General features: G+C 37.5%; 1 pseudogene; it reads right to left on the reverse strand.

The window, feature by feature from the left end:
- Nucleotides 1-10944: 10944 nt before the first annotated feature.
- Nucleotides 10945-11064, reverse strand: LOC112477699 (annotated as a pseudogene).
- Between the last annotated feature and the right edge of the window lie 2395 nt (nt 11065-13459).

Here is a 13459-nt window from a genome sequence, read left to right on the forward strand (position 1 = left end):
TTATGGGCTGAATTGTGTCCCCTAAAATTCGTATGTTGAAGTCTTAACCCCCAATACCTCATGATGTGACCTTATTTGGAATTGGGTCAGTGCAGATGTAATTAGTTAAGGTGAGGTCATACTGGATTAAGGTGAGCCCCTACTCCAATATTAATGGTATCCTTATTAAAAGAGAAATCTGGACAGACACATACACAGGGAGAACATCACGTGAAGATGAAGGCAGAGGTCAGGGTGATTATTTCTACACGTCAAAGATATTTCTACTATAGCAACCATTGGAAGCTAAAAGAAGCCTGAAACAGTCTCCCTCACAGTTCTCAGAAGGAAACAATCCTGCCGACACCTCAGTTTCGGACTTCTGCTCTCCAGCACTGTGAAATAATACACTTTTGTTGTTTGAGCCACCTCGTTTGTGGTGCTCTGTTATGGTAGCCCTGGAAAAGTCATACATTCCTCAGTGCTCTCATTGGATGAGCACCTCACTGGTTGTCTGCTGTATGGTCTTCATTGGCTTTTTCTCTCACCCACATATTTCATGCTCTCTATAGTCGTTTTCTTTCTTTCTTTCTTTTTTTCTTTGTTCTTTTTGTACCGAAAAGAGCATGGTAATAGGGCAGAAAAGTTAAGGAAAAAGTAAGTACCCCATTTAATTTTAAGACTTTTTATGTTTTTTGACAAAAAAATGAAATATTTTCTAAAGCAATTTATTTGGCAATTTTTTTAGGGATTTTACTGGCATTCTACTGTTTAAGCTACTCACCTGGGTCATTTAACCCTCAAGTTAGTCCCAGGGTTTATATTTCCTGTGAGATTAGTGTCAAATTTTATGTAACAGAGAATGTGCTTCTTTTCTTTGGCCTGAATATTGCCCATACATCCTACCATGTCAGAAGGGTTGCTAGGGTCATTGATTCTGCGGAGCTGTTGCTAAAAGTTTCCACTACTCATTGTGGGTCTTTCTGAAGTCCACTCTTCTAGAATGTCTTTGGCCTGACCTGATCACTCAGAAGCCATGTCACAGAGAGAGTCGAGCTGTCTCTTCTGCAGTCAGGTCCTCATAGGGGTGGACTAGCATGTGTCCATCAACCCTTAAGGGCTATCCTTGGCTTTGTAGAGCTCAAAACTTAATTTTATCACTTATTCAGACTGTTCCGTGACAGTGAAACTCTTAAAAGATCGATATGTAAGCCTGCATGTCAAGAGGTGTGTATCTTTCTGGGAATTGGGGTACCCATGCTCCTAGCCCATGCTGCTTAGTGCAGGCGGGGTCAGAACAAAGCTGGTGTCCCTAAAAAAGTCTCCTGATCACTGCTGCCCTGCTAAGTTTATATAGTTCAATCTAATAGGTTGTTAAACCTTCTATTTTAGTTTAATAACGGATGAGCAAAAAGTTTGGAAAGTAGATGTTCCTTGTACCCATTACCCAGCTTCCCCTACCAGTGGTATCTTCCATAATACGGTTCACTATCGAAACCAGGAAATTGATATTGGCACCATACAATTGACTAGTTTTCAGGCCATACTTGGTTGTACCACATTTTCATTTGTTATAGTTTCACCGAGTGAAAAATAAAGTTCTGAGAGTGGTTTCCTCTGCCCTGTTTGGTGATTTTCTCCACCTTTAGCTCTCTCCTTTAATCCAGCCTCCATGATACAGATGAGGTTGTCTTCCCTGAATTCCCTGCCTCCTTGTCATTCCATTTTTCCAAAGTGATTCCATCTTTTTCCGCCAGGGTCTACACAGGCATGAACTCCTGGACCCTCTTTACTGGGCCAGCTTCTCTGCCTTCTTCTCCACCCTGTTCACCTTCTCAGGGCCAGCTATGTGTACCAGCAATCTGTGATCTCCTCAACCTGCCATATTTATCATTTAGCATTTCTCATTTGTCAGACCTGTGTCTCTCCTAAATTGTTAATTCAGAACACATTTTTTCAATCTTTATGGACTTTTTGTTTTCTCATGGGTAAAGGGAGAGGACTAGATCACCTATAGGCTATATGGTCTAGAGCAGGGGTAGGCAAATTTTTTTCTGTAAAGAGCCAGGTAGTAAATATTTTAGACTTTGGAGACCAAATGATTTCTGTTACAACTACTTGACTCTGCCCTTATAGTGCAAAAGTAGCCTTAGACAATATGTAAATAAATAAGTTTGGTTATGTTCCAGTAAAACTTTATTTATGGACACTGAAATCTGAATTTCACATCATTTTACATGTCCCCAAATATTCTTATTTTTTTAAAAAACTTTAAAAATATAAAAACCATTTGATTCACAGGTAGTATAAAACAAAAGGCGGTGATCTGGATTTGGTTCATGGACTATAGTTTGCCAACCCTTGGTCTAGTGGAGAGACTGAACTTGGGAGCCAGACAGATAAGGATTTGAGTCACTTTTCTCACTTGCTAGCTGTGTAGCCGGGACAGATTACACAACAGTCTTAAGCTTGAAGACTTGCAGAGTTGCTGTGAAAATTAAAGATACCTTATGCAAAGTTTTTGTAATGCAGAGGGCGCTCAATATGTATTAGTTTCTTTTTCTTTCCCTTGAGGATCTTTCCAAAAGTGGAATCCAGTCAGCCAGAGCACAAAGTCCCTTTCTGTCATGAAGCCTTTTGGGCTGGCTTCAGCATACTCTTAGCCCTATCTGAAAATGTGCATGTGTGTGCAGAGAGTTTTATTGTATACATCTGGGTTCCATACCTCTCCATGACAACAGGGAGAAATTACCTCTCACCATGTCCACCTATAAGAGGTCCTGAATTTTAGATTGTATGTGAAATGCCTCGATTTAGCAAATCCTTAACTTTTAGAATTTTATAGCACTTTATGGTGGCGGTGTTTTTTTTTAATCAGGAAGTTTTAATGAAATTTTAAAAATCAATATGTTTTATACATTCTGTAAAAGAGACACTTCAATGACTCAAAAACCCTGCTATCTCCCAGTGCGCTGACATAAAAGTTTGGGGTTACATTCCCTGGATGAGGAATCTTTCCAGACATCCTCTGAACTTACTCACTTCCCTGTCCAGCCAGGTTTCATGCTTGGATATTTCAGCCCATTATAGAATTTAAAGTGATTTACCTGGATTATTTCACTTGACACCCAGGCCCAGGTTTATTGGCATCTTTTTATATGAGGAAACAGGCTCAGAGAGGTTAGAATAATGGACAGCACCACACAATAGTGGGAGAGACTAGAATGCAGGCCCTTGGATTCCGGGTCTGGTGCTTTGTCAGCTGCACAGCCCGTTTTCAACACTGCTTCTAAATCTTGTGTTTGGTTCATTCTGCAGCTTCATTATATACTTTTTGAAGCTGCAGTCTACATCTTTTTTTGTGTTCTCTGAGAGATCCTAAGCAACTTTATACAGTGCAATTTGTCAATTGACATTTAATAAATACTTGTTCATTTATTCAGACATCTAGGAACTGCCATTTAGCAGTTTCCTTCAGTCAGTCGGCTGTAAGCATTTGCCGAATGCTTCCATGAGCCCAGGGACAATATCATAAATGCTATGGAGGCTACACAGAGATGGCTGTGTATGTCAGGAGATCTTCAATTTGGTAATAGATTTAAGAACAGAAACCTCTGGCATTAAACTGACTCGGGTCTAGATCTCAACACTGGTTCTGGTCAGGTGTCAGGTTATTTAACTTCTACAGGCCTTGTATCCTCATCTGTAAAGTGGTGAAATGAAAGTCTACTTCATAATGATGCAAGTGTGTGGTTTCTAGACAGTGCTTTAAAAATAGTAACTGTTATCAATAATGAGCAATTAATAAACATATCAGAGAGGTTACATTGTGGTAAAAAGGGCTCTAGATGTCAGTGGCTTACACTCTGTTTCCACATGTTTCTGTTTTATGTCCATTGTGGGTGAGCTGTGGCTCTGCTCTAAGTCATCTTTCCTTGGTCCTCAGGTTAACGGAGAAGCTTCCATCTAGAAAAAGAGAGCATGGGAAAGCCCGAACTGGCTCTTAGGGCTGGAAGTGACATGCATTACTTCTCACCTGTTGGCCAAATCAAGTCAAAATAGTTAAGCCTGACACGATTCGGAAGAGAAAATATAATTCTCCTTTAGGTAGAGGCAGCAAATATTTTTGAACACTATTATAGTTTACCACAATATATATGCAAAATAGTCTGTAAGAAGTACAAGAAAGGTGGTACAGAAAAGACATGTAAATGCTGAATAAACATTAATGCTGAGTGTGTTTTCAGGCTTAATTGCTTCCAGAATAAACGATTCTTTAAGAATTTTCTGAGAAAGGCTTGTCATTGTCACTCTCTTGTCAGGTTTATATAAAACCAAAGATTACTGTACATACACTCCTAACAATTGTCAAATACGCAAAGTTCTGTGAAAGCCAAGCTTCTGTTTATCTTCTTGAAGGCTTTTAGAGGCAAACACTGACTGATCAAAGCAAATAGTTTCTTTTTGTCAGCCAATCTAGGCTTTAAAATGAATTTGGAGAAATTAATGGCATTCGGAGACTCATTAATTAAAACACACACACACACACACACACACACACACACACATACACGCGCGCGCGCATACACACACGTCAACCCTTTGGATCTGGTATCAGTCAGGGTCCACTAGTTACAAACAATGGAATCCATTCTAGGGGGGAAAAAATCTAGTACAAGCAATTAGGTATTTCAGAAACTTTCCAGGAAAGTTTTGCACTTAAGAAACAATGGCCGAATTACATTGATTACATTGCCAGGCTGTTCCAGTAGAGAGGTGACTGCTGCCAATGTTGGGCATGAAGCACTGTTACTAGAACCTCTGCCAAGTTGCCCCTGAAAGCTAGAAGCCTCCCTTCCCTGTGCTCTGCCACGTTGCCACAATGGATTTTGGATGACTTCCTCCTTTTTTTTAATTTTAATTTTTTAAACAATCTTTTTCAAATCAAAATCTCATGCATTTACCACTCAACAAAGTGATTGAATTTTGCATCCTTAATAGTGAGAAAATCTGGTATGCCATGTCTCCTATGTGATACATTGTGACATACAACGTCTCCTATAAAATATTCTTTTATCTGGATGCATATCATATCTGGTTTTCTTTATTTTTGAACTGATAGCAGCTATTGGTAATTGTTACCTAGATGTATTAATTCAGTGGGGGTTATTCTAATTGGTGTTCTAATTTTACTATTTCTTTCACAATTTTGTAATAACTTAATAAAGATACTCTTCTTATCTATTTTTGGGTTATCCAGTTGTTCAGATCATAATGGAAAGGCAGGATAAATATTTAATATTTGATTCTTTCCCTTTATTTATTAGATCATGAATTGGTTCCCTATTACCTTACCATTTTCTAAAGATGACCAATTAGTTTTTTAAAAAATATATTACTATGACTTTTTGAATAAAAACATATTTAATGAGTTTCGATCAAATTGCAGTTATCATTTTCAAAGTTCAAACTTTTCTATCTTTTGCTAGTGAAAGACTCAATTTGGCTCCTGAGTCCTTTTGGCATGATCCTTGTGGTCTTGAATAGTTTCCTCACTATCTGGTAGAACAAAAAGTTTCAGGCTCATTTTGTACATCTTGCGCCTCAAACTACAATCAGTCATTTCTTCAAGAAGCCCTAGCTTTTTTTTTTACTGAGAAATAGCATTTTGAGGCCATGATCTGGTCATGAATAATAATTGTTGCTACTGGGTTGGCTATTGTTTCTGGGTCTCTTCAGTGGACAGAGCTAGTAGATCTATATGTAATATTACACATATGTAGCATTACATATATATATGTATATATATGTACTTTGACCCTTTATCTTACCTTTATATATATATAAAGATAAAATAAAAGGTCAGATAAAGTACCTCATAGATTTATAACTGGTACTTCCAATTCGAATTTATGACTAGTTTTTTTAACTTAACTTTTTCTGTGTTAAATCTATGTATTCTTTCTTTTATACTGAAAATCTTGATCTTCAAAAATACAGGAGATGATATAATTACTAATTTATTTTATCTCATATTGAATACACAATAGTCTTAGACTAACAATGCTACTACTAACATCACAAATGGAATTACTGTGAACAGTTAAACATCTTTTTCTTATGTTCTCATTCTTCTGATTTTTAAATAGTCATTATATGTTTAATTTACCTGAGCACATGGTCATTGCATACTGTCTGTCCTTTTCTCCTCTTTAAACCTCATTTAGTTTTGGTTCTACAAATAATTATATGTTTAATTGTCATCACCAGTCCTTACGCCAGTGTCTCTCTGGCCATTTTTCTGATGCTTGTTCTCTAGTACATTCTTCAAAAAAGGCTTATACATGTCAATAACCCTTGGATCACATTGTCTCTCCCTGAGAATCTTTATACATTATTTTCTCCTGGCATAAAGTATTGCTGTCAAAAAGTGTGATGAAAATTTAATTTTCTTATCTTAAATATCACTACCTGTTTTTGCGTTTAATCTCCAATCATTTTTTCTAGAATATATTTTGCTGTTGGTCATTCTGGGTTGGTATTTTTAGATACTCCATGTACTCTTCCAATATGTAGTTTCAATTTTTCTTTTTCTTGGATAGTTTTTGAAATAAAATTTAGTATTTGTTCTGCTCCCTTGCTTTGGTTTTCTTCTTCAGTGTCTCCTATTAGCCTATGTGTTGGATCATCTTTGCCTATTGTCAATATTTGTAACTTTCTTTTACATCATTTTTATTTTTGTTGGTTTCTTGTTTATTTAAAAATTTCCTTTAAATTTTTTTCTATTTCTCTCAAGACATTATCTATTGTGTTTATTCATCCTAATTTTCATTTTTAAAATGTTTTCTTTTATATACAATTATTTCTTGAATTCTGTCATCTCACTTCTGAGTTTTTCTTAGTTCTGATTTATGGTGTCCTTTTATGTCTTGTATCATTTAAATTTTATTTATTTTTTAATAGAAGGTTACAATTTTGATCCATTTTTTAGACATGTTTTTCTAGTGTTTTTTTTTGATGACCTATGTAGGGATGTTTTTCAACTCCTCTATCTCTTTTTTTAAAATAATAACCACGTGGAATTAGGTCTTAATATTTTTATGTTGCTTATTTTAAAATTTAATTCTCTTGAAGTTTTAGAAGGAGGCATGGTTGAAATTCTCTTTAATTTTTATCTTCTGTTGTTTTCATGTAATGTTTCTGACTTTTCCTCTACTTTTAACTAGATTGCCTCTTTCCTTTGTTTCTACCCATCTCGATTATGATTCCACTTCCAGAAGTTCTCCTCAGTGTAGAGCCCTGTCCTGAAAGAAAGCCCTGACTTAACAGTTGCAAGAAATCACAAGAGCTTAACTTCTCCAGACCCATCAGGCCTTACCGAAAGCCTCGTGTACTCACCCACTGTTAGACTGGGAAAAGCCTTTCCAGTTTCAGCTGTTCTCAAATTGTCCCATTGAGCGCTCCTTTACACACCTGTTGGCTATTTGCAAGTTCTCTTGTTCTCAGGCTCAGTCTGTGCTGCTTTCTCCTGCACAGATGCTGAGACCTTGCAGTTTGTGTGACAGTTGGTGATCTTGTATCTTGGGGTTTGTGGAGGAAATGTTGTCATCTAGTTTTGTTGTAAATGTTGGATATGGCAATTTGGTTTTGCTATCTAGTTACTTTATCTTTTTTTTTTTTTTAATGTGGGGATTCAGAGAGATTAAAAAATTATACCCCACCGCCCCTTTCAAAATTTTTTCTACATGTATTTCTCTTTGAAACTTCCCAATGCACTAGTTACTTTATCTTTTTTTTTTTTTTTAATGTGGGGATTCAGAGAGATTAAAAAATTATACCCCACCGCCCCTTTCAAAATTTTTTCTACATGTATTTCTCTTTGAAACTTCCCAATGCAACTGAAAAAAAACAAAAACAAAAACAAAAAACTCTCATGCAGGTGTACCTGATTGGTTGAGTTTAAGTCACATGTCTTTGCCCTAGTTGTGGGGGGTGGAGGTGGGGGATTGGGAAAGTAGTTTCCAGCTTCCACTTTGGGAAAGTGGGACTTATAAGATTGGAAATGCCCTAACACAGGAAGGTTATTGAAAATGTATGAACTACATCTATTGTGGATCTATACACGAAAGCATGGTTTTTACACAGATAAGCCAGGTAGATGCCTTTGCAATGTCATTTGAAGGGCTTTCAAGGTCCCAACTGCCTTAAATATTTATACTAATGACTTGCCATAAATAAGGGGCATTAGAGTTACTTCTAGAATAAAGATATTGTCTGTTAAAGACTCTAAACTTCATTTTAATAATAAAATGATATTTAGGAGGGTTAGATCAGTTTATCTGATCAGAGGCGGGTTAGATCAGTTTTCTGATCAGATGAACTGGTTGGTTCATCTCACAAACCAGTCATTTGGACAACTGTTTTTGAATTGACTTAATCTTTATAAACTGTCTGTATGTGTACCTAGAGCTCTTGACTCTAGAGATCTACAGAAGCACCTTACATGTAATCTTGTGCCATTTTAGATATAAACTTAAGGCAAGCTATAATCGGCTACCTCTCTTAGGGTCTTGTGTGTTATACTGTTGAGCATCTTCTTCTGTGTTGGTACTACAGTTCCATTGATTTTGACCCTTTTCTGGTGTATCCCAATTTGTTCACCTTCCCTACTGGCCTGACACAGAAGTTCTGGCATATTTTAGAGTGAACTCTTATAGCTTATAAATCAAGATATTCAGGAAAAAATTAAACTCTTTTATACATCTGCCCATTAATTAAAGAATGCAGATTTCTTTTCTTTCTTTCTTTCTTTCTTTCTTTCTTTCTTTCTTTCTTTCTTTCTTTCTTTCTTTCTTTCTTTCTTTTTTTTTTTAATGCAGATTTCTTTAACTCTTTCATCACAGTGGACCAAGCTCCATAGGGATTAAATAAGCATGCAGGAGATGAAGTAGAGAAATTTGTGATGTGTGACATCTGTCTAATCTTTTCAGTAAATGAACTCCTCATTTCTGTACCAGCCAAGGGTTCCTGGTAGAATATGTTATTTATAGCATTACATGAAAGTGCCTAGAAATACAGTGTGGGCAATGAAACATGACAAATGGAAGTTGACTCCTAGGGGAGGAAAGCTTCCTTTAACATTGCCTTGTTTCCTGTTTTTGCTGCTATATTTGCTAAGAGTGTCTGAAGCATGTCATTTAATGAGTGTCTAGTCTGAATGCTTTTTCACCCAGACACGCCAAGACTACCACTGACTATTTTCTAAGGAGATGTTGATTAACAGCGGTAGAGAGCCTGCTGAGTAGAGCTTACTATTGATTCTGAGGGTAAATGGAGTTGAGTGGTGGCATGAAAAATCCTGGCAGGTATTGAGCACTTACTATGAATCGATTTCATCTCACACATGTTTATCATTTAATCCTCCCAAGAACATCATGCAGTAGTACTATTATTTTCACTTTACAAAGAATTTTAAAGTTCAGAGAGATTAAATCATTCAGCTCATAGGCATGTAATCTATGCAGTTTCACTGGTCCCAAGCTTAAAAGGTGCTCATGTTAGGTTTAAGGCTCTATTATTATTATCTTCCTGAAATTCTTAATAATTTTTTTTTTAAGCAGAATGCTCTGCATTTTCATTTGCAGTGGATCCCAGAAATTATGCAGTTAATCTTGCTTAAAAGCACTAACCTTGAACATTTCAAATGCCCATGTCTCTTTCTGTGGAGTTTATGACTGCCCTCAATTCCCTGGATCTCAAGAGGCAGGTTGGGTAATTCTGCTGTGTGATGAGAGATCTTTCCTGGATCAGGAGGAAGAGTGGCTATAGGTGGAAGAAGGAGGTGGAAGGAGCTCCCCTATAGGTGCTGTCTTTACCCCTCTCCTATCTGTCATCTCTTTCTCTCTGTAGATTCTTCCCAATCTCCCCAGTTCTGCTAGCCTTCACCATACTCAGTGGAGAGCTGGAATTAGAACCCAGTACTCCTGATTCCAAACTCCACGCTCTCCTTGCTAATCCTATCTGTGGACAGACAGGTGTGCTGCTTAGTTCCAAATGCTCTAGCAATTCTTTGATTAGCTCAGATTTACACCACCCACATCAACATTTTGTGTTCTGGCTGGACTTGCTTGCAATTGGGAGGATGACTCTCTAGCTTCAATCTCTAATCAACAACTGCCTTCTGAACTGCAGACATTTATTTCCAGACACCAACTGGACAAATGCAGCTGATATTTCTGCAGGCACCACAAGCAAATCATCTACTCTTTTACAGCTAGCCTTTCTTCTCATAGTTGTGATCTCAGTTAAGGGAGTCTCCTCTCAGCCAAGTGCTCTAGCTGAATAGCTTAAATTGTCTTCACCTCTTCCTTTTCTCTCATTCTCAACATTGCTAAATCCTATAGCGTTTTTTTTTTTCCCTCCAGAAAAGTCTCATCCCCTTTACTACTGCCTTAGTGTGTTCCTTGGCGAACTCTGCTAGATTTTATAGCCATGGTAATTGGTCACTCTCTCTCACTGTCTCTCTCTCTCTCTTTTGGTTAGTAACACTTTATTTTGTAATTAAATTTACAAAATTTATTTGATGTGTTGAGAAGGGGAACCTCTGTTTTAAAATTTTTATATTTAATTAAATTAATAAATTGAGGTATAATTGGTATATGTATTAGTTTATAATTGGTATTTTATATTAGTTTTGGGTGTACAACATAATGATTCAACATTTGTATACATTGCAAAATGATCCCCACAATAAGTCTAGTTAACATCTCTCACTTTACATAAATTAACCAGTGTCTTTGCTTTATCATCGTCCCCTTCCAGGCTGTCCTCCACTTTGCTTCAGAGTTATCTATCTTTTTTATTTTTATTTTTTAGGCGAGGCAACCCTTGGTTGACCTCAGAGATTGCAAGCACTTTGTCAGTTACAATCTCTTATTTTTTATTTTTTTATTTTATTTTTTTTAATGCCTACAGCACCTGGTCTTCCTAGATGGTCTCCCCATCCAAGTACTAACCAGGCCTGACCCTGCTTAGCTTCCGAGATCAGATGGGATCGGGCTTGTTCAGGGTAGCATGGCCGTAGAACAGAGTTATCTATTGATAAAACAATCTTGATCATTCAATCTCTTGCTTGAAACCTCCATGGGCTCTTGTTGGCCACAGGATAAAGTCTAAACGACTTTCACTGTCTGGCCTCGCTCAGTCTTCTCAATTTCACCTTTTGTTTCTCTCCTACACTCCATGCATCAGCTGCCCTGGATTCCTGTTCCCCAGTAAAAGTACTTTTTATGCCTCTCTCCCTTTGCATGTGCTATTTCTTACTGGAATTCTCCATCTTGTCTTTCATTATTCTCTTAGTGATGTATGCATTCTCCAAGATGTGGATCAAATGTCGCTGGTGCTAGAAAGTTTTCCCAGATCTCCACCTACCCCTTCCCAATCTCTCTTTTTTTCACACTTTATTTGTAAGAATTTGGCCATGAGTCTGTCAGTGGTCAGAGGGTAGGAATAATGGCTGTTCATCTTTGTACTCCCAGTGACTACTGCAATGCCAGACATTCAGGAGGGGATAATGACATATATGTGTGTGTGTATAAAATTTTGAGTACAACTCAACCAATCATGTCATCAGCTCAGAGGGAAAGATTCTTACTTCCAGAATTTTCTGTTGCCAATTACATAGTATATGACCATACGAAAACCATATTTTATCAAAAATGTATTTTCTAATTCATGTTTATTTTGCTCATTAAAAAACTCTATACCACAAGGTAGGAGGAAGGGGTGGGGTGGACGGGGTAAAAGGAGTCAAATATGTGGTGACAGAAAGAAATCTAACTATGGGAGGTGAACACACAATGTAAATATATATATGCCTTACTGTTAAAATGTACAGCTGAAACTTATATTTCATTAACCAACGTCACCATAAAAAAATTAATTAATTAAAAAAACTCTTTGAAGATAAATAAAACTCTTTTTAAATGGTATGTAGTTAATATACAATGAAATGCACGGGTCTTAAATGTTTATGTTGATACACTTGATGATTTTTATATACCTTTGCAACGACCATCCCAAGCAAGACAGAATGTTTCTGTTAACTCATAAAGTCCCTTCGCTTCCCATGACCCCAAGAATGACCCATTTTTTGACTTCGATCATCATAGGTTAGCTTTGCCTTTTGTAGAAGTTCATATAAATGGAATCGTGCAGTATGAACTCTCCTGTACCTGCCTTTCCCACTCATATCATGTTTTTTGAGATTGTTCTGCTTAGCAATCGTTCATTCCTTTTTATTGCTGAGAAGTATTCTGTTGTAGGAATGTACCACAATTCATTTATTCCTTCTCTGAGTATGCATGAATAATCCTGAAAATCTGAGAAGGCATAAGCCATCCTGTAGTCTTGGACGGTGGCATCAGGGAGAGTAGAACAGTCCATTTGGCTCTTATCATGGACCCTCGAGGTCAGGTGTTACATATGGCAAATGTCACCAGACCGATGGGTTCTTTTTATTGCTTTTGTTCTATCGCCATTAGACTGGTTGACATACCTTTCTGCACACATTGTGCTTGTTTATGTCATTTCTCTTGCAATGGAACACAGATAACCAAATACCTTAGAATCATACTCTGTGGAGTGGTCTTTTATGAGGGTCCATGATGTCGATTTTGGCTCCTCAGAGGTTTTTTTCTCCATATTTCTAGCTTCTTAGCCATATTCCAGATGGTTGCAATCACTTCTGGAATGTACTCTCTGGCTCAGTTTGGGTCTCTGAGCTCCAGATTCCACTCTATTCTAACCACAGGTGTCCCATGCCCACTGCCGGGCTTACATCTCTATTGACTAGCCCAGCCTGCACACCCTCCAGGCGCCGCTTATGATCTTCTTGCTTAGGATTCTCAACACCAACCTAATCTCCTGCTTCGATAACTGGAACTTGTCTGTGTGTCCCTAAGCCCAACTTTGTGTCTCAGACCCTGACCTCAGCTTTGCCCTCAGCACCTGTTATGTCACACACCCTCTTGGCATAGATATCTTTCAAAGTGAAACTACATAGGTGCCAGCTTAAAAACACTGAGAAGAGCTAATTGCATCCTTATTTATCACACCTGCCCATGGTCCCTCCTAAGACTGCAAAGTATTGGCTCTATGTACTTGTACTAATGTCAAACACTTTAACTCTCACAACAGAACCATGAAGCTAGTGGTAGTACCACTGTTTTAGGACAAATGTAGGAATGAATACGGAAAAATAAAATAACTAAAAAAGACCACCCCACCCTCCACAGGTTATGCATTCCTTAATAGATTCCCAGTTCCACATAATTTAATAGGGTGATAAACTGTCCCCGTTTGCCCAAGACTATCCCAGTTTAACACTACATTCTGCATTCTGGGAGACCCCATGGTTGTAGGCTCACCTAGCTAGCTGGTTAACCTAAAACTTAAAAACAACATTGAAAAAACCTGTTTT

The sequence above is a fragment of the Pteropus alecto genome, unplaced genomic scaffold (genome assembly GCF_000325575.1).
Source record: "Pteropus alecto unplaced genomic scaffold, ASM32557v1 scaffold121, whole genome shotgun sequence".
Classification (NCBI taxonomy): Eukaryota; Metazoa; Chordata; class Mammalia; order Chiroptera; family Pteropodidae; genus Pteropus; species Pteropus alecto.